Here is a 25,717-nt window from a genome sequence, read left to right as displayed (position 1 = left end):
CTACTTCCTGTCTCCTCACACTTTGTATACCTTTCTCCACGCAGCTGTATTACTTCCTTCCTAGTGCTGCTACTAAGAGCATGTGATTCCCAAGTACTGGGATATAAGGGTGTGCTGGCATTGTTTCTCTCCTAGACTCAGTCATTTTATGTAATACTGGGTGGCTTTGAACTCACAGAGATCAACATGGGTATCTGCCTCCTAGGATTAGAGTGTGTGCCAACACTGTCTAGCCTCTACGTTTAATCTAGTAGTACAACAAAATATCACCAAAATTCCTTTTCCTTCTAGTCATATTATTCCTAGGTTTAGTATTTTCATAGTGTTGCAGATTTTATGATTTAGGAATTTTTAGATTTAACATTATCTTTGACTAATACATCCATTTCTTCTAACATATATTCAATGCCTGAGATTCTCTCTTGCGCCTCTTCTATTTTTTTGTTGAAGCTTGCCTCAGTAGTTCCTGTTGGCTAACCTAACTTTCATTTCCAGAATTCCTTCACCTTGTGCTTTTGATTGCTTCCATTTCCATTATCAGATCATTTAAAAAACACATCTCAGCTGGGCTTAGAGGTACATGCTGTGATTTCAGGAATTTCGAGACAGCAGGAGTTCAATCTCTCTGAGTTTGAAGTCTGAGAACAGCTTGGTTCAAATAGTGAGTTCCAGGACAGCCATGGCTATGCAGAGGAATCCTGTCTCAATAAAATTCCAAAAAGAAAAGACATATCTACAATTATAGAACTTTTCCTATGTAATCTGACTGGACACTGACTGGTTTTAACAAATCAGGTTTGTTATCTTTTGTTATCTGTACTCACATGAAGAGAATTATGTTAATAATGCAAATAAGAAGCAAAGGAGAGAGTCCATTTACAGTGGGTTAGAAAGCCATTGAATCCTTTGACAAGTTCTTTTATCACCTTCAAGTGATAGGAGACAGAAGGAGTAATCTGGCAGCTTCACCTACATTTTAATGTCATATTTGGGAGCTGGAGAGTACATTGAATAGTCCTGCTCCTCTTGCGTACCCAAGTTTGGTTCCTTGCACCCACATCAGATTGCTCAGAGCTATCTGTATCTCTAGGTCCAGGAGATCTGATGCATTCTTTGGGCCTGCTAGGGTACTAGATATAAAAATGGTGAAAAGACAGATATATATTCCATATTTTAGGAAAGACTTCTTCATGTATATGCTATTTTCAAAGGGAATAAAGTTTAATTTAGATGTATAAGTTTTGCCAGTGTGAATATCAAGAGGTTGCCAGGTACCAATGGAGTTCATAAGAGAGGGTCTGATCCCCAGTGCCTGTGGTTAGAGATTGTTGTGAGCTGTCTTCTAGGTGCTGGGGATCAAAGTCAGGCCCTGTGAATACGTAGTCAGTACTCTAGGTATTGATCCATCTATTCAGCCCCATGAATAAATACGTCATTACATGTGAATGGATGAGCCTGATTTCATCTTTACCTGTGCTTTGAACAACCACAAGAAATACAAGGTTGATGGCTTCTAAAACTAACTTAGACATGGTTCTTAAAGAAGTTTCCAAGTCCACATCTCCAGAAAATGAGGGAAGAATACAAAAAATGATCAGAAGTGCAATTGACAATACAAATCTTAAAAAGTGTTTGATTGCTGGACCAAAGCCACAAGACTTGAGATTGTCTCCAATGCCAAAAACGAGGAGCAATGTGAGCCCACAAGGACAATTGTCAGATGTACCCATGCTGGAGTTTATACCTCCTCTAAGGAGAGGAGAGGAAATCACAGGCATTGAAACTGACTTGTCTGAATGGGATGGTATTGTGCTTTCTTGATGCTTGTAAACCTTTCAGTTAGGAGCCCTGAATGGTGATGAGTCCAGATGGCATCTGGCTTGTCAGGAGATCCTGACACTTAAACAGAAGTCACTGGAAGGTAGGGCAATCAGGTATTTACAAAGGGCTGTAGAGTATGGAGGAAGTGTTAGGAAGGGAGCTTCCATTATGAAAGCCCAGAATCAAATGACAAGAGAGGAATGCTTGGGGTGTACCTGAGGACCAGCTGGCTTCTATTGTGCTCTCTGTATCTACTCAGTTGTGGTAAATCAGTACATCCCAGGTCTTCCACTCTCTCCTGTTTCTGACAATCACATGTAGCTGTCAGTGACAATTTCCTTCGGTCCCCAACTTTGTGGCCCTCACTTGGGCCTTAAAGCTCCTCAGTCCCCACCCTATCAATCCCTGTAACCTACATTCCTGGTAGGAATAAGGATATTATAAAGAGACACTTATATCTCTCCCTTTGGCTAACAACTAGTGAAAGTGCAGACCCCATACAATTCTAATTTCACTGGGCATCTCATTGTGGGAAAAGACTTGAATCCTCCAGATGAGAATGCAGGACAGTTTTAAAAATAGGAAAATTAATTACATGGCTTCATTAAATTACTTAGTTTTGCAAATCTTTTACCTTCTGTCTAAACCTCTTAGGGCACCAAGGATGAATTAGTTTTCTTATATTTACTTTATTGTTCCAAATTAATCAATCTGAATAAATATCATGTTTTAAATTTTCATTAATTATTTGCTTTTTTCCTTTTCTTTTTTGTGAAGGATAGTATCACTATGACTCCCTGGCTGGGTTGGAACTCCCACTATAGACTATGCTGTCCTAGGAAACCAGAGAGATCTGTTCTCCTTGCCTTCAGAGTGCCTGCAATATAAATGGGCATGTCACTCACTGGATAACATGGGTCATTTAATTGGCTTACTGAGGATAAATGGTTGAGCTTGCCCAGTTAGAGTAGTCAGGGCACAGGTTCTGGCCCTATCTCCAGGAATAGAAGAAGGTTCCTATGAAATGTAGCCTTCCTGCCTTAATGTCCTCTGTGTTCCAAATGTGAGAAATTTTATTTTTCTTTATTATTGAGTCTGTTATAACTCATCAATGACCTAGGAAGAGTTCTTTCCTTATTTTGCAGATAGTGAAACTCAGGCTCACAGACATAAGTAGTTTTTCAATATAGTTAAGTGTAACTGCTTTGGTTACTCATCTGTCATTCTAATTCCTCACTAAATACAGTTGAAGCCACCTAACCCAGGCATGGTAGCACAGGCCTGTAATCATGGTACTTAGAATGTGGAGGTAGGAATTTCTGGATTTCAAAATCATGTAAAATAAGAATGGTTATTGGGGTATGGGAAGAGGACCACAGAACCAAGGGAGACTGTGATTGACTCAGGACAATGTCCATTGTCTTCTCTGCAGCTCCAGAAATTCAGGGCCATGGCACAAGCAATTGTTAGCTGAAGTGTTTACCACCTCAAGTTTGCTATTCTTGATAATGTTTTATATTCTTGATAATGTTTCCTGTCCAAGGCACCTAGATCACTGGGGGATAAGATTCTTGTTGCTCATTAAATAGTGGAATTCTCCTGCAGGTAGGAGAATAAGCCTCAGGCAGGGATGAGCTCCCTATTTGCATATCCAATAAGATGTGTTTATCCTTGAATCCCTATAAACACAATCAACAGAAACCGACTCAGCAGGTTTTATTCATATTATTTGTGCATATATATTCTGACATGCTTTACAAGGAAGAAATTAAAAAGGAGGACTTTGGAGAGGGATAGAGAGAGGACAAGGAAGGGGGACATGTATTCATATTAATTAAAATGTATGAAAATAAATTTTAAATAAAGAAGTGGCCTAGGTAGAAAGCTTAACAGTTAAAAGCAGCACACAGGTTCCATTTTACCTAACTATCTCCTGTAACTCTCTTCTGGCCTCTGCAAGTACTCTGCAAAGACTCCTGAAGGCAAAACCCATATATGTAAAATAAAATAAAGCTTAAAAATGAAATTCTCTACAATGATGTCAGACTTGAGACAGACAGCAGGCAGGGGTAGTTAAAATGACCTCCTTCCCATCCTGCATGCTTGTAAGATATTCTATGAAATCCACTTTCTACATACATGGAGAGATTCATTCTACCAGTCCTGATCATGTAGAGAACCTTGAATAATACAATTGTTTTTGTTTTTCCATGCTTAAAGAGGAAGATGTGCTGGCTAACAGTGGTGCTCATAAATGCATTCTTCCTAGCTCCATTATTCTCTAAGTATTCAACTTTCCATGAAGACTACTCTTTTATTATTTAATTTGCCAACAGTATGCTCTGAATTTCAGGAATAAAACACCTTAAGCAATGGAGCCATCATCCAGCTCTCTGATGGGAGAAAGGCCTATTATCTTGTTTGTGATCTAGTTCCTGCTTTTCTTTGCCGGTTGTCTGAAGTCCCTGTGACAACTGGATAAAAAACACCTTCAGTTCACCTGATGTCAGTGTTAAGTCACACAACAAACACTCTCCTTGTGTATCTTTAAATATCTCTTTAGTTGTTAATATTCTGGGCACCCTTCTACCTCTGTGACACAGAATCACTCCACCCTACATAATACAGTGGTTGTATAAGCTATCTAGCCACATTGTGTCCTGGAGGAAGAAGGGGAAGGGCCTATGGAGAGTAGGAAGAGAGCAGGGTCTGCTTTTGCAGCCAGGGGCAAGTGCTATTGATATGCATATTTCTGCCAATCTAGAAAAAGTCTTTGTCTGGGGTGGAAGGGAGGAACAGGAACCATTGTGCTGTGATTTTAACACATTGTAACTCTATGGGAGGTGCTCTTGTCACTCAAGTCTCACTAGCCAATCAGGTCCTCCAGGTGACCTGCCAGTCATAAGGAGTACAGGGCCCTTCCTGTTGCAACCCCCTTCAAACTTGGCTTTCAACTATTGATTTTGTATGCTGTGCTGTGAGTGCTGCTTCAGGGAGCTGAACAGAGATCATGGCAGAGCTGGGAAACCCTAACATGGTGAGTGATGGGCTGTGGTCTCCAGTGAGGTGGAGCAGATAGTGAGGTGTAGGATCCAGTGTGGTGGGTCCTCTCTGGATCTGGGTGGGAACCTGCCTGCAGAATCTGGGTCCTATGAGGTCCCATGTGATACTCCCTTGAAACTCCCTGGACCCAGGGGCAGGCCTCTGAATAACTTTGCTCTATGGACTGAATCTGCTCACAGAATTGAAAGTAGGGAATTGTGCTTAAAAACATCTTTGAAGCCAGGCAGTGGTGGTGCATGCCTTTAATCCCAGCACTTGGGAGGCCAGCCTGGTCTACAGAGTGAGATCCAGGACAGGCACCAAAACTGCACAGAGAAATCCTGTCTCAAACAACAACAACAACAACAACAAAAACAAAAACCTAAAACCAAATAAACAAATAAATAAAAATCTATGAACTTCAACATGCTTTTTGTGCACTCAAGGAAAGCAGGTTTCCAAACTTGAAGAGTACCTTCTAGTACCATATAGAGGTTCAGTATTTTGCATTTAATTTTTACACATAAGGCCATTGATAGTTAATTTTGTGGAGGTTATAAAAGGCATCTCATGCATTGGGTAGCACTCCACTACTAAGGTGTGATGTACATGAGTAGACTTGGTGATTTAAAGGATTTACTAATGCTCAGGAGACAGTAAGTCTCACAAAATAGAATTTATTGGAGGGAAGACTCCCTCTAAAACACCCCGAAGATAAATATATACTAGGTAGGCCTGTTAGAGAGCAGGACGGTAGGATACACATTTGTTCATCAGGATTATCCAGACATTTGGCTCCAAAACATCACAAAGGGGCTACCGCTGATACATAACCAGTCACTATGCCCAAACCTTTATCAAAGAATGAGATTATAGGAAGCTGCTTATTGAGGCATTATAGTGTCACAAACAACTTTAAGGCTTGGTGTGCCATGAAGTTCCACTTTTCTTCTAGAGAAAAGCATAGTTCTGCCAGATAGGCAATATGACACCAGGTGACAATTATTTGAAAAGAAAAACACTGTTGTGTTAAGGACTGGCCTGATCAAGCAGGGCTTTCATTTAGGCCCTCACTCAAGGAGGAGGAATATTCTTGGGAGAGCTAGTTACAACATGGGGCCTAGGCCTTGGGAGCTTTCCCTAAGTGCCTGATTTATTGACAATAAAACAGAACTTCATCCCTAAAATCAGGAATATGGTAGGGTGAACCAGGGCTTTTATGGTGGGGTTGCTTCAGATCCCACAGGGAACTATGGTTATCAGTCCCAAGAGCATTTGTGGGCTTACTCAGCAATGTTCTTGAGATTCCCTGTGTTCCCTTTCATGGCATTCTTTGATTAGCCTCTTCCTGAGTCTATCCCATTGTATGATAGTTTCTGCTGACTTCATAGAAGTCATCCATTCCCTTACATTCTCCCCCTAGAAGTTGTATGTATACAAGATGATATTCTTCTAAGAAGCTTACATGACATGCAACATAGCTCATTCAATACCTCCTCAACCTAGCCCTTATCTTTTCTACCTTCCACTTTTCCCATCTATCTCATTCCCTGTCAGGTTCACCCCAGCACAATGTCACTAAAGAATGACCTGCTGTCTCAGGTATCTGGTATATTGAAGAAACAATTTTGGGAATGTTTTTGCTGTCTAACTCACCCATTTGCCCAAATGGCTAGACTTGCAAATTGCCTGTCTCTATTTAAATTGTTCAAAGTACAACCTGGAGCATGAAGCTAAAAGATACAAGGATGACAACATATGTTGAATACAAAATGTGTCAGGACTGTCTTGTCTTTGAGCATTTGCCAGAGATACTATTATTAAAGGTATTTTTCTTTATTAATATCCAAAGTGTGATTTCCTGGGAAAGAATTCTAGGACAGCTGCATTTCCATCCTGTTAGAAAAATGTTTCTGAGACAGGCTCTCTTACACTGACTCTGGTGACCCTGCTTCTATTCTGTTGCTCTCCAGGCAAGAACTAGCTGGCGTCTATACTATACCTTCAAATTTCTAAGTTAAATGACTGTACCACTTCAGAGTTTATAATCATCCATTTGAGTCATGTAGTTGACTATTCAGTGCAGTCACAGGGAAAGGTTTCATATGCAGAGCAGTGCCCGGCCCCGCAGGCCAGGTTATTTGATGAGACCCGAGGAGGCACCTCCTGAAAGATCAATGGGGGCAAGAGAGAAAGGAGACCAGGCGCGTAAAGGAAGACAGAGTCAGTCTGAGTTGCGTTATTGACTGGGTGTTGAGGCTTATAAACAGGGCTTCAGGCAGGGAGGGGGAACAGGGGAAGCACGAGAGAAGAATGGAAAATTCCTAAGGGAGGGTGAGGTCACTTTGGTCCCAGGCCCCTGCAGCTGGCTGATTAGCAGGTACTCCAGGAAGTTGTACAGCCCGAGGTTAGGCCACGAACTTCCTGCCTTTGTAAGGTTTGATAAAGTAAGGACACCGCTGTCCGGAATCGGTCCCCAACAGAGCAGTGCTTTTGATTTCAGACCAAATAGAAGGAATTGTGTACACTGCTGGGAGAAGCAGGGTAGGCAATCAGCTACTGGGGTCACCATAATGAAAAAGGACATGACTGTGGTAGCAGGAGTTATTTTGTAATTTCCAAGAACGTTTTAATTCATGTCACATGAATGATCACAGACCAGATTGTATGGGTGTAGAGTTTGGGAAGGTTATCTTGACCCACTGAATATTGAATTTGCAATTAGGCAAGTCTCCTATTCAGATATGTTCAGTCCTGCTGAACATAGTTATGTCAGCTCAGAGGTTTGAGAAACAGGCCATTGACTGTAACTCTTTGTGTCAAGTTATAGATCTCAGCAGCCAACATATGCATATGGGCAACATCAATCTATTGCATATTAATGACATCCCCTCTACTGGGAAGGGCCTATTGTTTTTCAAAATCAATATAGCAAAAATTTTTTATCTTAAAAATACATTATTTTTATCAATTTAAAAATTACTTATTGGTATCATTGTTAATACTTTTTTTAGTGCATTACTGCTCTTATCTCTATTTGTTTCTGTTCTCCAATGTCTCTAGGTAATCAAAAGTTTCATTCCTTTTTGCTCAAGTGATGTTGACTATTGATTTCTGTGTAGAGCATTATTTCTTTTAGTTTATGTTTACCTCATTCTATGTAAGTGAGAATTGCGTTGAATACCTAATCCTGCATCTGCTGCCCAGTGCTCAGAAAAAAGTCCTGCAACTCCTTCCATTCTGGGCCTTGACTTCAGTGAGAAGGAATAATATACCAGTTAATAAGTGAACTCCAATCTCTCTGGCTTTTAGTGGAGACTTATAAATGAAGAGGACCTGTGTAAGAATTGAGTTCATTGACCAACTTTGAAGCTGGTGGAGTCACAGTGCAGAAAGGGAGAGGCAGTATGGGGATTGACAGATTTCCTACTTCAACAGTACTTGAGATTAGCAGTGTGGAATTAGGTAATCAATTTTAGATGTTCCATAAAAGTCCTGATTGACCATTTCTTGGGATCCACAGACAAGGGCAATCAAGAATCTGGATAAAGGACTCACCTTATCATTAAACCAAATTGGTATAGTTATAATAGTTCAGTCAAAATAGATGTGGGTAAAATGTTGTGGCCATGCCTAATGGGACTATTTTTTCTCAGGTTTTATATGTACACCCAGAGATAAAAGGCTTGAGAAATCTTTCATGTGCTCTAACACAAATACCTAGGCTGTGGAGCACATGGCCAAAAAATCTGTTTCAACTTTTCAAAAATAATTTAGAGATCATAACTGCATCATATCCTCATTCTCTTTCCGGCCTCCAAGCCATACCATGACCACTCATTGTTTTCTAATTCATGGCATGTTTTTGCCTTGTTTTTAAAAAACAGTTATGCAATAACAACAGTTACTATGTGAATGTGACCTTTGTTTGGCTACATGATTTCTCAGCTATGAGGCAATGGGGTGGTTGCACTGCACATTGAGTGTATAATGGATTGTGCACACAAAAAAACCTGTGCTTTAGGTGAGGAACAGGATATATTCTAGGAGAGTAGAAGAATGTCTACAAAAGATAGAAACTCTCTAGACTAGGTCCCTGTCTGCTGGACTAGAAGGGCAGATCTGGAAGGACTGTGCTCTCTGAGTCATTTCATCTCTGATCACCCAGTAAGTCAGCTGCTAATATTCTGAAGTCCAGCTGGGTGGCCCTAGACAGTGAGGACCTCTAAGAATGCTTTGCAATCAGTAGTAAGAGTGGAAGGTAGCTTGCAGATTCTTTCCTGGATTATCCTCTTCTTTTCCTGTAATGAGTTGTAAGGAAGACCACCACAAGCTATGTCATGGTGAGTATAGGATATTCATAGAAGTTGTGTTGAGCTTTTATTTCTGATGGTATTTGGATGGACTATGAGCCAGACTGTGGTTCTGTTGGTACATGTGATGACCTGGGCAGTGGTCCTTGTACTTAAAGCCTCAAAGTGAATGAATTTTATGGGTAGGGGGGACTACAGTCCTGACAGGGAGGATATGATGCTTGTAATAACACTGCCCAGTGTGCACACATGGACACTGCTTTTGGTGTGCAGTTGGAAGACAGATTGGAAAACTGAAGGTCTGGTTTCTAGAAGTTCTGAATATTGCATTCTACTTTCAGGTTTGTCTTATAAATATTTCCAATAGTTTAGAAAATGATAGAAAGATGGTGATTTGAATTGTCTTTCAGCAATAAGTGATTAGAATGCTTCTAACTTTCTGCTACCACCAGCTGCAATAGTGAATTTAGTAAAGTTTAGTTTGAAGGGATAAAGGGAGTTTCTGAGCTGCAGAAGTTTCTCCAGTGTGCATGGTGTTGGCCAGGTAGATAGGGTAGAATCCACATCTTGTGTCATAATTCATGTGACAGAAAGCAGATTTCAAATTATTCTTATAGGGTTTTTTTTTTTGGAATTGAGCATCAGTGGGGCTGGGTTTACCTGAAACCACAAGGAGGCAGCAAGAGATCACCTCCTTCTTCAGTGAGAGTTCTAGAGCATTGGGCTTCTGTCTTTGTAAGAAATATCAGTAGCTTGAGGGTCAGAAACAACTGTTCAAAGGTTACTTTGAGTTAATTTTTTGTTGTAGTTCTAAAGTCTGTGCTTATTTAATTTCTATACACATAGAATCATGGGTAGCTGGGTAACATTGGCCAAGATCACACTTTTGTTTGAAAAGTTTTCTTTGGACTTTTGATTAACAGTTGACTATATTTCCTTCCTTTCTTCTTGGCTTTTTCTCTCTATCCTGTTTATTATTGTACATATTGTAACCCATTATTGATTGTTGTAGTGTTGTAGTAAGTATAGAAGTCATATATCAGTGTGTGTACTATTTTTCATAACTTCATTGATCATTCTGAGTTTTCCATTGTGAATATAGCTTTGTAATCAGCTTTCCTGCTATAAATTATTGGGCATTGTTATTGGATTGTGTTCATTTTATGCTGCAGATTTACCATAGGTAACATCTTAATTTTGATTCATCATGTTCCCAAGGATCATTTAGTTGCTTCTTTATTTATTTAGGGTTTGTTGTTCTTGTTGTAAATCTGTGAAAGACTTCTGGGTATTGGATAAAAAGTCTTATGTGTCTTGGCAGGTAGCTCAGCACGTATTCTTCTTGGGGGATGACCTGAGTTCAGATACCTACGCTCAAGTTGGGAGGCTCATAACTACTATTCCAGATCCAGGAGATCTGATACTTTCTTATTTTGTATGTCACCTATATACATTTGGAAGACATTATCTCTCATGCACAAACATGGACAAGAAATAGTGACAACTTGTTTTCAGAAGTACTTGTGACTTATAAGGCAAGAAGGATAAAACAAGTTGCTGTAGGTATACACTGAATCTTTGACAATCTTGCATTTGGCTTGGAAAAGATTTTGTTTCCTCAATCTGGTGCAGGCTTACCACCAATCATAGGAAACAAAATATTGTCCAACTGATTATAACAATTATCCTTTTTTTATTATAAGAGAATAAGATCCTTTTAATAATCAGAACTATTTTCTACAAAGTTAAAACATCAGAAAGCTTCAAGCAAATTGCTCCAACTTTGGTGGAACAGCTCTTAAAGCCCTATTCATTTTCTATTATTGGCAAAGGACAGAACTGGAGTGCAGAGGGTGAATGCTGGCCAGTGAGTTCTTGTGGTTTAATTTTGATTAGAATCTTGTCGTCCTTGTTTAAGGGACCATACTATATATTTGTAGGTCTGTCTTTGTGTCTTGTTTTGTCAGTGGTGCCATCTATGTTATTGATTTTATTAATTATAATCCAATTATATTGTTTATTTTCTGGAGCTTCACCAATTTTATATTTAGTCCACTTCATATGTTATGAGTTCCTTGAGTTTTGTTGGTTTGGGAAGTTTCTGAGGAGATATAGTTTTAGTTTTCTCTTCTTAATATGAGATACTTGCCTTTTCCCATTTCCAGGCATATCTGTGTTTTTCAGTTGTTGCTGTATTCATGGTTTGTGTTTTTGCTGCTTAAGTGACTGACATGATTCATACATTGGCTGTGGATCTTTAAAACCTTCTTGTATATTATTATCTCTTTTTCCTAATTAGCCTCAGCCATCAGCATGACATAGCCTAGAGCCATCTGAGGGAACATCAATTGAGGATGTGCCTAGATCAGACTGTTTCTGAGAGAGATTGAGTTGATTATGATTGATGTCTGAAGTCTCTTCCACTGAGTTGTCAGTATCTCTAAGCATGTGGGCCTGGGCTGGATAAGAGAGTGAGCTGAGCAGGGGACAGTGACAAAGCAAGAGAGAAAGCCAGGAAACACTGTTTCTCTGTGCTTTCCCTTTAGGTATTAGCTTGAGTTTCTATCCTAAGCTCCCACAAGGAGTGAATGTGACCTATGGGTATCAACCAGAAACTCCTGTTCATTACCTGAGTTGTGTTTGGTTAGAGAATTTAATCACAGCAACAGAGAAGAAAGGTGGAACAAAAATGGTACCTTAAATGTAATTTTCTTGCTGCAAAGGATTTGAACTTCTTAGGCCAACCCTCACTACCCTGAATGAAATTGTTTTGTCATTTTTTTTTTAATCTAGCCTTAGGAGGCCACTGACTCATGTCAGCTTTACTCCCAGTTTCCAAGTGCTGTGGTTATATGCCATTTACTCCTACAAATCATAAAACGTTAGTGTTAGGTCAGAAGAGCTAGGTTTACTGCTTCTTGTAGACTTAGAAATGAAAGTGGTTTAGCCAATGAGAACTATATAACAGAGTCTGCAGAGACTGAGGGCATTTGTTCACATCCATTGTACCTTTCACAGAATTGAGGGTGGACGACATGTGGGATTTAAATACTCAACAAGTGTGGAGTAATGGTAATCAAGATTGGCTGCTTGTCAGGATTGCAAGAAGAGCTTATTCCAGCTTACTCAACACCATCTGAGTTACTCTGAATCATAGCAGTTAGGAGATGAATCCTAGAAAATGGAATTTTAAATAAAAATGATGTAATGTAGATATTTATAATTTGCAGCTCTAGAGAGTTTCACAAAAGGAGGAACTCTCAACATGGCACCATGGGAAATCTCCACACTAGAGTGATCATTTGCTAGTGCACATATTCTGTGTATTTTAAAGTATAAGGACTTCCCTGTCACCTGCCTATACTAATGGATGGTATTAAAATTTTTATGCATTTTCAATTGCCAACTTTGTCCTGTGGCAAAGGCATCTAGCTAATGTTTAGTACTTGGTAAGTTTCAAACGGGTGTTAGCAGCTGCATCGACCGGTGGATATAGTGTATTTGGGTAATCGTAACCACTACTGTTTTAGACAAATTTATTTTAAGTGCTAAATTCTATCTCCCCACTCATGAAGTTGACCTAAGAGGTTCAGTAGTAAACCTGAGTTAGTTCTTGTATGTTTGAAAAGCAATCACACAACACAGTATATTTGCACTGACTTTAGGTGCCAGCAATTATTTGATTTAATTTTGTTACTTTTTGCTTTGTGTTTTTTTCTTTATTTAGTAATTTTTTTTTGTAAATTTTACATACCAACCTCAGATGCCCCTCTCATCCCTCCTCCTGCCACGTCTTGCCTTTTCCCCAACTGACCCTTCATTCCCTCCAAAAAAGTAAGGCCTCTCATGAGGAGTCACTACAGCTTGGTATATTCAGTTGAGGCAGTTCCAGGCCACTCTCCCTTTTATCAAGTCTGTGCAAGCTGTCCCTCCATAGATAGTAAGCTCCAAAAATGCACTTCATGCACCAGGGATAGTTCATGATCCCACTGACTGCAGCCCCTTAAACAGATAAAGCTACCCAACTGTCACACTTATGCAGTGGGCCTAATCCAGTGCCATGTAGGCTCCACAGCTGTTGGTCTAAAGTTTATGAGTTCCCACTAGTTTTCTTCGGTTGTCTTTGTAGATTTCTCCATCATGATCTTGATGGCCCTAAATCATAGAATCCCTCTTCTCTCTCTTCAACTGGACTTCTGGGGCTTTGCCTGGTACTTGGTTGTGGATCTCTCCATGTACTTCCATCAGATACTGGATGAAGGTTCTATGATGACAGTTAGGGTATTCACCAATCCGCTTACTAGGGTAGGCCAGTTCAGGTACCTTCTCCACTATTGTTAGTACTCTAATCTGGGGTCATCCTTTTGGGCTCCTGGGAATATCTCTAGCAAGAGGATTCTCACTTATCCCATAATGTCTCCCTTTATCAAGATATCTCTTTTATTGCTTTCCCACTTTGGCCTTACACTAGCTCAACCATCCATTTTCTCATGTTCTTATCCACCATTCCATCCCCTCTATTTCCCCCATTCTCAGTTTATTCATGTAGCTCTCCTCTGTTTTATGTTCCCAAGGTGATCCATATATCCCTCTTAGTAATATAGCATTATTAAAGAAAAGGCCCTTCTCAGCATTTGAAGGTTAAAAAGGTACTGTAAGGGTAAGACTCCATCCATCTAAGTTTTCTATTTATGGAAAGAATAGGCAACATGATTTCTAACCCCCAAAAGCAACTTCATACAGAACCTGTTGTAACTGTTATCCCAGCATTGTAGCATCCATCACAACATAGAAGCCAACTTTGGGGAGTTAACCCATGTTGATCTGGTTCTGGAAACCAGAAAGATACAATATTTATAGGTCATAGATTCTTCCTCTGTTGTTTCAGTTCATCAATGTTGTACCCAAATATGTTTGGCAGATTCAGAAACCCAGTGAAGAGAATGAGAGAGTTCATGCATGAAGCTATGAAGATGAAACAAGTGTTGTATTTTTAAATGATAGGATGTTGCAATACCCAAGCTATGAGGTATCTGCCTTGGGGAGCTGCATACAGGGAGTGAAAGTAGCAAAAGAGAGACATGTTTGAAAATTTTCAGGGATATAGATATCTAAGCCCTTTGAGAATGAAGCCCCATCTGTCAGAGATAGACATACAGGATTTGCTTTTTTCCTGCTGAGTTTTAGTAGTCTTAGTTTTAGTCCAACCTTCCCTCACTGTGCCCACATCACATTCCTTCTTCTTCTTCTTCTTCTTCTTCTTCTTCTTCTTCTTCTTCTTCTTCTTCTTCTTCCTTTTTTTTTTTTTTGGTTTTTCGAGACAGGGTTTCTCTGTGTAGCTTTGTGTCTTTCCTGGGACTCACTTGGTAGCCCAGGCTGGCCTCAAACTCACAGAGATCCGCCTGGCTCTGCCTCCCAAGTACTGGGATTAAAGGCATGTGCTACCACCGCCCGACTCTCTTATTTTTAAAAAAAATTATTCTTCTCTCATAAAATACATCCCAGCTACAGTTTCCTGAAACTGCCCCATAGGTCCAGCCTTTATAACAGCACTCAATACTCAAAGGGAAACAAACAGCATTGTGAAGCTATGACTTTTCTGTCTGAGGGTTATTAGGGAAAATAAGAACACTCACATCCCCTCTTGATGGTTTCTTTTCTTTAGTCTTTCATGTTGTTCTCATGATGCTTTTCTCTCTCATGTTGTTCTCTCTTATTTATCTGTCCTATCATGTCTTTTTACAATTTACATATTCAAACAAACTCTTTCAGGCACTAAAAGTCATAAAAAAGTTGCATTCATAGATAAAACATGACTGAAAACAGAGACATCCTGACATCTCTCATGTAATATATCTAAGTAGCCTTTTATGAGCAAGAAAGGGGTTATGTGCAAGCTTCTCATTATCCAAGAAGACCTGTAGCTTCTCAAAGATAGGGTTTAAAGTCAGAGCAATCATTGGTTGGATACTAAAGAACTCTGATCCACCTTGTACCCCATATCTTGCAGGCACAACAAGTGTGGTTCTAAAGTTTTGTGTCTTGCTTGTTGTTCAAGTCCCACCACTGGGAGCCTTATGTGGTTACAGAAGATGGTTGGTTCAGCCTCTGTATTCTTTATTACAAGGAATCCTCACTGAGGTCACCTTTATAGGTTCTAGGAAGTTTGAAGTGTACTGTTTCCATATCCCCTGCTGAAAGCTCCCCTATTCCAGTCAACTCTCCCTGTCTTTCCCCCCATCCCTTCCTTACTCACCTGATCCCTCTTGTTACCATCCCCACCTGCCTCCAGTGCACCCACTAAATCTATTCTATTTCCTCTTCTCAGGAAGACCCATGCATTTTTCCAAGAGCTGTTCTTCTTACTTAGCCTGTTTGCATCTATGAATTCTACTGTAATTTACTGTGACTGTACTTTACTTAATTACTAATACCCACTTGTAAGTGAGTATATACCATGTTTGTCTATGTGATTCTGGGTTTCCTTACTCAGAATAATAAAGAAGTCAAAAAATTAGACAATAACAAACCAAGCAATCCAATTATCATAGGGTGAACCTCTAAACAGAATTCTCAGTAGAGGAATGTAAAGTGGCTGAGAAACACTTGAAGAAATGTTCAGCATCTATAGCCATCAAGGAAATACTTATCAAAACTACTTTGAGATTTCACCTTACACCTGTTAGAATGGTTAAGATCATTAACACAAGTGACAGTTAATGCTGGCAAGCACCTGGAACAAGGGGATTCATTGCTGTTCCAAGTGCAAACCTGTATAGCCACTGTGGAAATCAAAATGCAATCCTGAGAAAATTGGGAAGCAATCTACCTCAACACCCAGCTATACCACTCTTGGGCATATACTTAAAAAGTGCTCCTCCCTTCTACCACAAAGACACTTGCTCAACTATGTTAACAGTGGCTTTATTTGTTCTAGCCAGAAATTGTTATGTCTGTGAGAGATTGTGTTGATTGTTGACTGATATGGGAAGACACCACCATGTAGGATGGCAATATCCCTAAGCAAAGTGTCCTGGGCTAGAAAAGGGAGCTATGTGAGCATGAGACAGTGACTAGGCAAGAGCGAAAACTGGGAAACAATCTTTGCCCATGAGTTTTACCTTTAATTGTTAGCTTGAGTTTCTATCCTGAGGCCCCAAAATGATGGGAGTGTGAACTGACACAATCAGCCAGATAAACACATTCATTGCCTGAGATGCTTTTGGTTAGAGGATTTAATCTTAGCAGGATAAAGGAACATTAGAACAAAAAAGGGAACAACAAAAGTGATTTTGTTGCTAGGCAGATCACAGGAATATTGCCTTTTGAAATAATGTGGATGATATCAAGACTTTAGGTGGCAAAACCATAGAAAGTTGTACACAGTACTCAATTGGCTGGTCTTTTAGGACCAGGACAATGGGAATGTTAAGATTAATGGCAGAAAATGGAGATTCAGGTCATAGAATTTCAGTTATAAGTAGATAGACTCCATTAAAAAAATAAGCTAAAGGTCATTTATATATTTTGGCTCCAAAATTTTTCTTATTCTGCCTATGCCCTGGAAATTTAGCAAGGCAGAATTAAAATGTAATTGCTAATTCCTTGCATGGAATGTGAATCTTTTGAATATTTATTACTGATGACTCATTCAGGTATATAATGAAAAGAAAACATATGGGGCAGAAATAAATGTAAATGAAAAGGTAGCTTCAAATGGCAGTCAAGTGCTGAAACAGGCAGGACATTTCAAAGAGTTTATTGCCATTATAGGGATTTTTGCTATAGAATGGAAGCCTAGCAAAGTGCCCTAAGGGTAAGACTCCATCCTGTTAAACCTTCAATTTATGAAGGAATAAGCAAAGTGATTCCTAGTCCCAGGAAGCATCTCCACATAGCATGAATCTTAAAAGTTCTTATTAGTAAAAACAAATCTGAAGCCAGGTATTGGGGTGAATACTAGAAGATCAGAGAAGCAGAACAAGCCATAGCTACCTCACCTTGCCAATTCCTCAGCTGATCCTGTTTCCTCAGACTGGAAGCCTCTCAGTCCTCATCCAGATGGGTCTCTGCTGAACTGTGCTGCTCAAAAGCCTAAATGCTTAACCAACTCTAGTTCCTGGTCCTCATGCCTTAAATACCTTTCTGCTTTCTGCCATCATTTCCTGGTATTAAAGGCTCACTTCTTGGTATTAAAGCTGTGAGTCACCATTCCTAGCTGTTTAAAGTGTGGCCTTGAACTCAGAGAGATCCAGATGGACTTTTTGCCTCTGGAATGCTAGGATTAAAGGTGTGAGTGCCACCATTTTCTGGTCTCTATGTCTGTCTAGTGGCTGTTTTCTTCTCTGACCCGAGACAAGTTTATTAGGATGCACAATATATTGGGGAACATATTATCACCGCATCTCCATATAAAACCTGATGCACCCGTGGCCCAAGCATGTTAGTGTCCATCCCAATTAAGAAATCAAACTTTGCCAGATCCCCCATAGTGTGCTGGTCCTGCAAACAAGAAAGAATTAAAATTTAAGGTCATGATTTCATAGTCTGTGTTTATAGTTCAGCATTGTTGCAGGCATTTATGTTTGGCAGAAGTAGAAACTCAGTAAGGAGACTGTAAGAGTTCATTGCATGAAGCTGTGATGTTGGTTATTTCTTTTTAAAAATTCTTTACTCTTTATGGGGCCTGCCACCAAGTTCTCAAAAAATCACACACATGGAATCTTATTCTTTCTTCTAAATGATCAGGTTTAGCTCGGCCCTTTTATAGACAGTTTTCTTAACTTAAATGATCTCATCTAACTTTTGTCTGTAGGCTTTTTTCTTCCTCTATTTTAGATCTCTCTTTATTTGTTATTTTGTGGCTTGCTGCCTAGTGGGGTGGCTGGCCCCTGGTGTCCTTTACTTTTCTTTCTCCTTCTTCCTTTTTCCCACCCAGATTTCTCCTCCTTATTTATTCTCTCAGCCTGCTGGCCCTGCCTATCCTTTCCTGCTAAGCTATTGGCCATTCAGCTCTTTATTAGACTAATGAAGTGCTTTAGACAGGCTATATAAGTATCATAGCTTCACAGAGTTAAATAAATGCAACATAAGAGAATACAACAAAACTTTGCATCATTAAAACAAATGCTCCACAGCATAAACAAATATAATACACCTTGAAATAATATTCCACAACATTCTGGGTTTCCTTTGGTGAGATACCTAAGCTATGAGACATCTTCTATGGAGACTTCATTGCATATAGGGAGTTGAAGTTAACAAAGAGATATGTGAGAATTTGCAGGGACAGGGACATCTAAGTCCTTTGAAAGTGAAGCACCATGCACCTCAGACAGTGCTACATGATTTGATGTTTGTCCTGCTATGCTTCAGTCTTGCCTTAGGGAAGATTGAGTTCAATCTTCCCTAATTGTGTCTCCATTTCTATGTTTTAGAATGTGAATGGTACTCTGTGCCATTGTATGCTAGAAAGATGGAACTTGGTTTTTTGATTTTACAAGATGTGACTGTCACGAGATTGTCTTGAGTGTCAGAAGGGACTTTGGACATTTGACCAGTGTAGGAGCTCTTGTAGACTATGAGTATTATTGAAGTGACTAAATGCATTTTCTACATGGATGATCCTGAGCCTATAATGACTTGGGTTAGAATATAGTTGATTGAATGAAAAATCTCCCAGATACTATGATGTATTTGGACATGTGTCTCTTCTTGGTGACTTTCTATTGTGTGGGAAATCTTTACTAAGGGGAGGTTTTCTGGATGAAATTCCTCACTGGACATGTGGTATTCATCTCTATAGTCTCAGCAAACTTCCTATTGTTTGTGTCTACTGTGTTGTGATTGAAACAAATCAACCAGCTTCCTTGTATTGTCATGCTTTCACTACCATTATAGGCTTTATCTCTAAATTAAATAAGATACTATAGAAATAATTTGTATTCAGTGCTAATGCAGTTTGGTAGCTGGCTCTGTTAATGTTTTTTGGTTTTTTTTTTAAGACAAGGTTTGTCTGTGTAGCCCTGGCTGTCCTGAAAGGAACTCTGTACACCATGCTGACTTCTAATGCAGAGATCCCCCTGATTCTGAATCGCAAGGGTGGCCCAGTATTCCTGGCATTTTTGTTTTAATACTATTGGATTAGCCTGGGATGTACATTTTTGTACATGTCAAGCATAGCCTGTTGTATTGAACTTCACCCATATTGTGAACTTTAAATTTTGGCAGAAGGTATCATTCTCTTTCTCAGGATGGCATTTATTCATGACATTAATACTACCTGAGCCTTATGAGTTATTGGATTGCAGGTGCATGACCTGCTTTCTGCCTGTTTTGTATTTTTGAATTTTTAAATGAATATGAATAATTTTTGATATGCACAGATATGCACCACATGTATCTGGTCCTCACAGTAATTAAAAGATGGTCTCAGAAACCCTGAACTTGGGATAATGGATAGTTCTGACGCCCATGGAAGTACTGGCAATTGAGCCCACCTATGTGCAAGATCAGCAAAAGCTCTTTACTACTTTGTCATCTCTTCTTCCCTGTGTTGATTATTGACGATCAACATTCACATAGCTAATGTTTTCATCTGTTCATTTGTAACTATTACAATATGCAGTACCTTTTAGTAAAATCTTATTGATGTTACAATTTGAATTGTACCACTTCAGGTTTCTGGAAGAAGAATACAGAACTGGAGTGAATACATAACTCTCTGTAGGAACTTCAATAAAAACCTCTGAGTTCTTTCTATCTTTTTTGTTTGTTTGATTTTTAACATGGGAGGCAGGGTCTTAATATGTTCTCCTGGACCAGATTGCATAGACTGGCCTGGCATTCAACTCAGAGGCACCTGCCTTTGCATACTGAGTCCTGAGGTTAAAGGTGTGAGCCAATACACCCAACTTGTCCATTTATTTTTCTGTTTTAGCTAGTTCATACAACTTCTCTCATGTGTTTTCTGTACTGTTGATTTGTTTCCTGTTTCACTATGTTTGTTAGTATGCATTTCTCTTGCATGATAATAGCCTATTCAAAGGGTACAGAAATGACAGAGGTGACGCTCCTAATCAGTTTTCTTCTAAAGTGACATTGTGATTACATTATCATGTCTATGTCATGAAATAAGTGTGGGGAGTACCAAAATTATATAAATATACCATCAAAGAGGTATATATTTACAATGTTGTCAGTGTCATACTTTGTTTTTTGCACATGTATGGGATATTTTAGAATGCAGTGACCTATGATGATGTGCATGTTGGCTTCACTTCGGAAGAGTGGTCTTTGCTGGATCCTTCCCAGAAGAATGTCTACAAAGATGTGATGCTGGAGACCTACAGGAACCTCACTATTATAGGTAAGATGGAAATTTCCTTCATGTTTTCAAATAAAGGGACAAGTGTTCCTTAGTTATTGATGTTCGTCTCTAATTTAACTGAAAAAGAAGAATGAGGTGAGTAACTGTATCATGATTCTAATGTTCACTGAAGATAGTTATGGTGATATTTTATTTGTATTAAAATGTTATTTGTATGTTAATAAATAAAGTTGCCCGGGGGTCAGAGCTATTATCAAGCCATAGGAAAGTGGTGGCGTACTCTTGTAATCCCAGCACTTGGTATGCAGAGCTGGGTAAGTCTCTGTGTGTTCAGGGATACAGCCATTATTGGACACACATGCCTTTAATCTCAATACCAAGCAAGGAAAACCTGGAGGCCTATACAGACAGGCCGTGATGAGGCAGTCATGTGGTTGGGTTTACAACCAATGAGAAGGCAGAACAGGAACACTATATAAAGACATTAACACAGGGGTAGTGAGTTTGGAGAGGTAGGACCACTGCAAGAGGAAGGGTAAGGTTTTAGCTCTTAGCTCTGACCTCTTGGCTTTCTTCTTTGCATTGGTTTTGTGTTTCTTATTTAATAAGAAGGTTGGTTACATCTACAGATAGTGACTTAAATTTTACAGTTTTCAACAATATGTTATACCCTTTCTGGTACTCTATTTTAGGATACAGTTGGGAGTACCATGATATTGAAGAACATTGTGAAAGTTCTAGAAGACATGAAAGGTAATTTTTATGTGCAATCTGATATAAATGTGCCTCTCAAGAAATTGTAATGTGTCCTGGAAGTTTTAAACAAAAGCATCACTGTAACTAAGAACCAGTTAAAGTGCATTGATGATCATTAAATTCCCACAAAACCATAAACCTCAATTTTAGGGAGGTGAATTGCATTTGGAAGGCATTCTTTAAGAGGGAAGACAAGGGAACAATGCCTCAAGAGATGTGACCATTTGAATTATAGCACCACAAGAGAGATGCTATAGAACTGCCAATCCATTTATTTCATCCTACTTATATTACAATTATACACAGTGAAGAAGTGATAAGGATACTTCCAAAACATTCAAGTAAGCAAAGAGTCCATACTAAAGCTGGTATTGCTCTTATATTTGTTGTGACTGTGCTGTTTAGTTAGAGTGGCAGTTAGAGTTAAGAGTCAATGGGAATTGTCATGGAGAAACCTTAATCCCTATACCACAAGTCTATGATGACAGAAAGTCAAACTGAATTCAATGTGGAAATCTTTTATTTGTTATTCTTCCTTTACTATTTATATCATATGTCACTCTGGATACAAGTCATATGAGCATAGGGATATGGAAACACATAAAATACCTCTCTCTCAGAGCAGTTACAAGATAAGTAGCAGTTCCACATTGAATATAATTGTTAAAATTGATTCAAGTATACAAGAAATTGTTTTTTTCTAGCTTCATTGTTAATACACCAAAAGACTGACACTATAGAAACGTCCTGAGATCTAGGACTGTGTAAATACCATATGAGTGTAAACATAGTGATAAAAACCTTAAGATCTGATTCCTCTTTACAGTTGGAACAAATTGTAAAATTAATTCTTACAGATGTAAATATTTTACATGTGCCAATTATCCTTGTAGGCATGAAAGAAGCCAAACTGTAGAGCAACCTTCTGTACATATTCAATGTGGTAAAGACTTTGCATACAATTATCAACTTCAAAGGCATAAAAGAACACATACTGTAGAGAAACCCTATGAAAGTAATCAATATGGTAAAGCCTATGCTCATCACAATAATCTTCAAATTCATAAAAGAACACATATTGGAGAGAAATCCTATGAATGTAATCAATGTGAAAAAGCCTTTACTTATCACAGTCATCTTCAAGTACATAAAAGAATACATACTGAAGAGAAACCCTATGAATGTAATCAATGTGGTAAAGCCATTGCAAATTATAGTGATCTTGAAATGCATAAAAGAACACATACTGGAGAGAAACCCTATGAATGTAATCTGTGGTAAAGCTTTTGCACATCACAGTCATCTTCAAAGCTGTGAACGAACACATACTGGAGAGAAATCCCATGAATGTAATGAATGTGGTAAAACCTTTGTTTACCACAGTGCTCTTCAGTTACATAAAAGAAGGCATACTGGAGAGAAACCCTATGAATGTAATCAGTGTGGTAAAGCAATTTCTTATCTCAGTAGTCTTCAAGTACATAAAAGAAGGCATACTGGAAAGAAACCCTATGAGTGTAATCACTGTGGTAAAGCATTTCCTTATCTCTGTAGTCTTCAACTACATAAAAGAACACATACTGGAGAGAAACCCTATGAATGTAATCAATGTGGTAAAGCCTTTGCATGTCAAAGTAGTCTTCAAAGGCATAAAAGAACACATACTGGGGAGAAACCCTATGAATGTAATCAGTGTGGTAAAGCCTTTGCGTGTCAAACTGGTCTTCAAAGGCATAAAAGAACACATACTGTAGAGAAACCCTATGAATGCAATCAGTGTGGTAAAGCCTTTACTCATCACAATACTCTTCAAGTGCATAAAAGAGCACATACTGGGGAGAAACCCTATGAATGTAATCAGTGTGGTAAAGCCTTTACAGACCACAGTAATCTTCAAAGGCATGAAAGAACACATACTGAAGAAAAACCCTATGAATGTAATCAGTGTGGTAAAGCCTTTGTACAACACAGTCATCTTCAAGATCATAAAAGAACACATACTGGAGAGAAACCCTATGAATGTAATCAGTGTGGTAAAGCCTTTACACAACACAGTCAACTTCAAAGGCATAAAAGAACACATACTGGAGAGAAACTCTATGAATGTAATCAATGTGGTAAAGCCTTTGCACAACACAATCATTTTCAAAGTCATAAAAGAACACATACTGGAAAAAAGACCCTATGAATGTACTGAATGTGGTAAAGCCTTTTCTTACCTCAGTAGTCTTCAAGTACATAAAAGAAAACATGCTGGAGAGGAAAATCTATCATTGTACCGAATGTGGTAAAGCCTTTCCTGAACACAGTAATCTTCTAGTACATAAAAGAACACAAACTGGAGAGAAACCATATGAATGTAATGAATGTAGTAAAGCCTTTGCTGATCACAGTTTTCTTAAAGTACATAAAAGAACACATACTGGAGAGAATCCCTATGAATGTAATGAATGTGGTAAATTCTTTGCTGATCATAGTTATCATAAAGTACATAAAAGAACACATACTGGAGAGGATCCCTATAAGTGTAATCAATGTGGTAAAGCCTTTTAATGTCACAATGATCTTCAAAGGAATGAAAGAACACATACTGGACAGAAACCCTATGAATGTAATTAGTGTGGCAAAACATTTGTATATCATAGTCATCTTCAAAGGCATAAAAGAACACATACTTGAGAGAATCCCTATGACTAATCAGTGTGGTAAAGCCTTTGCATGTCATAGGAATCTTCATGTACATAAAAGAATGCATACTCTAGAAAGATCCTATGAATGTAATCTGTGATAAAGCCTTTGCCTGTCAAAGTAATATTTATGTGCATAAAGTAATGCATACTGAAAAGAAACACTGTGAGTGTAGTCATTGTTATCAAACCTTTGCCTATCACAGTCATCTTCAAATACATAAAAGAATACATACTGGAGAGAAACCCTATGAATATAATCTGTGGTAAAACCTGTGCACAACACAACCATCTTCAAAGGCATGAAAAAGTACATACTGTAGAGAAATCCTATGAATGTAATCAATGTGGTAAAGCCTTTCCATGTCACAGAAGTCTTCAAATGCATAAAAGAAAACATACTGGAGAAAAACTCTGTGAATGTAAACAATGTGGTAAAGAACACACAAGGGAAAGAAGTACTATGAATGTAATCACTGTGGTAAAGTCTAGTCACAACACAGAGTAACCTTATAACTATAAAATTTCTAGGGTGTAATTGGTCTTTTAGAACCTTTGAATATAACAGTAGACTTTGAGAATCAGGAAATCTCATACCAAAAAGAATATGAATATATATGAATTGGTATGATCTTTAGGCAACATAAGGTTTGAGACTAGATATGTCTTGTTCTGTGTCTCTGATCTTTCAGTGTTCACCCCATACCTGGCTCTATGTTTGTTTTTATTAAGAAGACCTTTAGAAATTTGTCTACATCTGGTGATCAACTAATTGGGTATGAATTCACATAAAAGCTACTTGCCTGTGGCCTTGCAGGCCCCAGCTCAGGCCTGAGCTGCATTCAGCTGGTTGTGGTGGTGCATGCTGGTAGAATTTGCTGAAGGATGTGGAAGCAGGAAGATCCCAAGTTTGAGGCCAGCTCAGGAGGCTTCCTGAGAGAAGCTGCTGCTGGGCCAGGCTACAAATGGTGCTTACGGGACCATGGAGGTGGTGGCTGCTGCTCCAAGTTTCCAGCTGCTTCTCATCATGTTGGCAGTGATGGTGACACTGCTACTGGAGACAAAGTGTTTACTGCTGCTTGTTCAGAGAACAATTGCCAGGACCATTGTGTTATAAGAAAGCATTGGCAAAGTTCATTTTGGAGAAATTTAATGAAGCTAGTCATGGGGAGAAATTGCCTTGAGGATATTCTTTTCTATGGAAGAAAATTCATTTTTCCAAGAGACAGACATTTATCAGACTGTGATTGCTCTAAATCACAGAGGAGGCAAAAAAAATTCTTCAAGGAACCATGACCATGCCTAACAGCAACTTTGAAATCCTCCAAAGGAAGACAGGATCCCACAATGGTGATTCTACATGGGTTATGATGAAGCTATTAAGCTGATTAACACCATCGAAAGATCTGTTTTGGACTATAATGTCAGAGACCAAACATGGACCATGGAAAAGTACTAGTTAGGCCAGAGAACAAGCCCCTGCCCCAAACCAGATGCCCCCAAAGATAAAGAACAGGTCAGGCAGGTCAGGTAGCATAGCAACAGAACAATGGGCCCTGACCAGTGACCTTACCACCTAGCAGCCTCACGACTTGCACGTAGCCCTTCACCTGCACGTCCCCTTCACCTGCACGTATGGCACGTCATGTACCCCTTCCCTCCTTCCCTCCCCCTCCCATGCTATATAAGCCTTGCTGAGGAGAATAAAATTTGCAGCTTGATCAGAACACACTGTCTTGCTGTCTTCTCTCGTGTCTCCCATCCCTCTC

General features: G+C 39.0%; 1 pseudogene; it reads left to right on the top strand.

Moving 5' to 3' along the window:
- The first annotated feature begins 1,530 nt into the window (after window positions 1–1,530).
- On the top strand, window positions 1,531–23,449 carry LOC131895024 (zinc finger protein 431-like; annotated as a pseudogene).
- Window positions 23,450–25,717: the final 2,268 nt, after the last annotated feature.

This window comes from Peromyscus eremicus, chromosome 18 (assembly GCF_949786415.1).
Source record: "Peromyscus eremicus chromosome 18, PerEre_H2_v1, whole genome shotgun sequence".
Classification (NCBI taxonomy): domain Eukaryota; kingdom Metazoa; phylum Chordata; class Mammalia; order Rodentia; family Cricetidae; genus Peromyscus; species Peromyscus eremicus.
The sequence above is the reverse complement of the archived record's forward strand: the minus strand, read 5'-3'. Positions and strand labels throughout refer to the sequence as shown.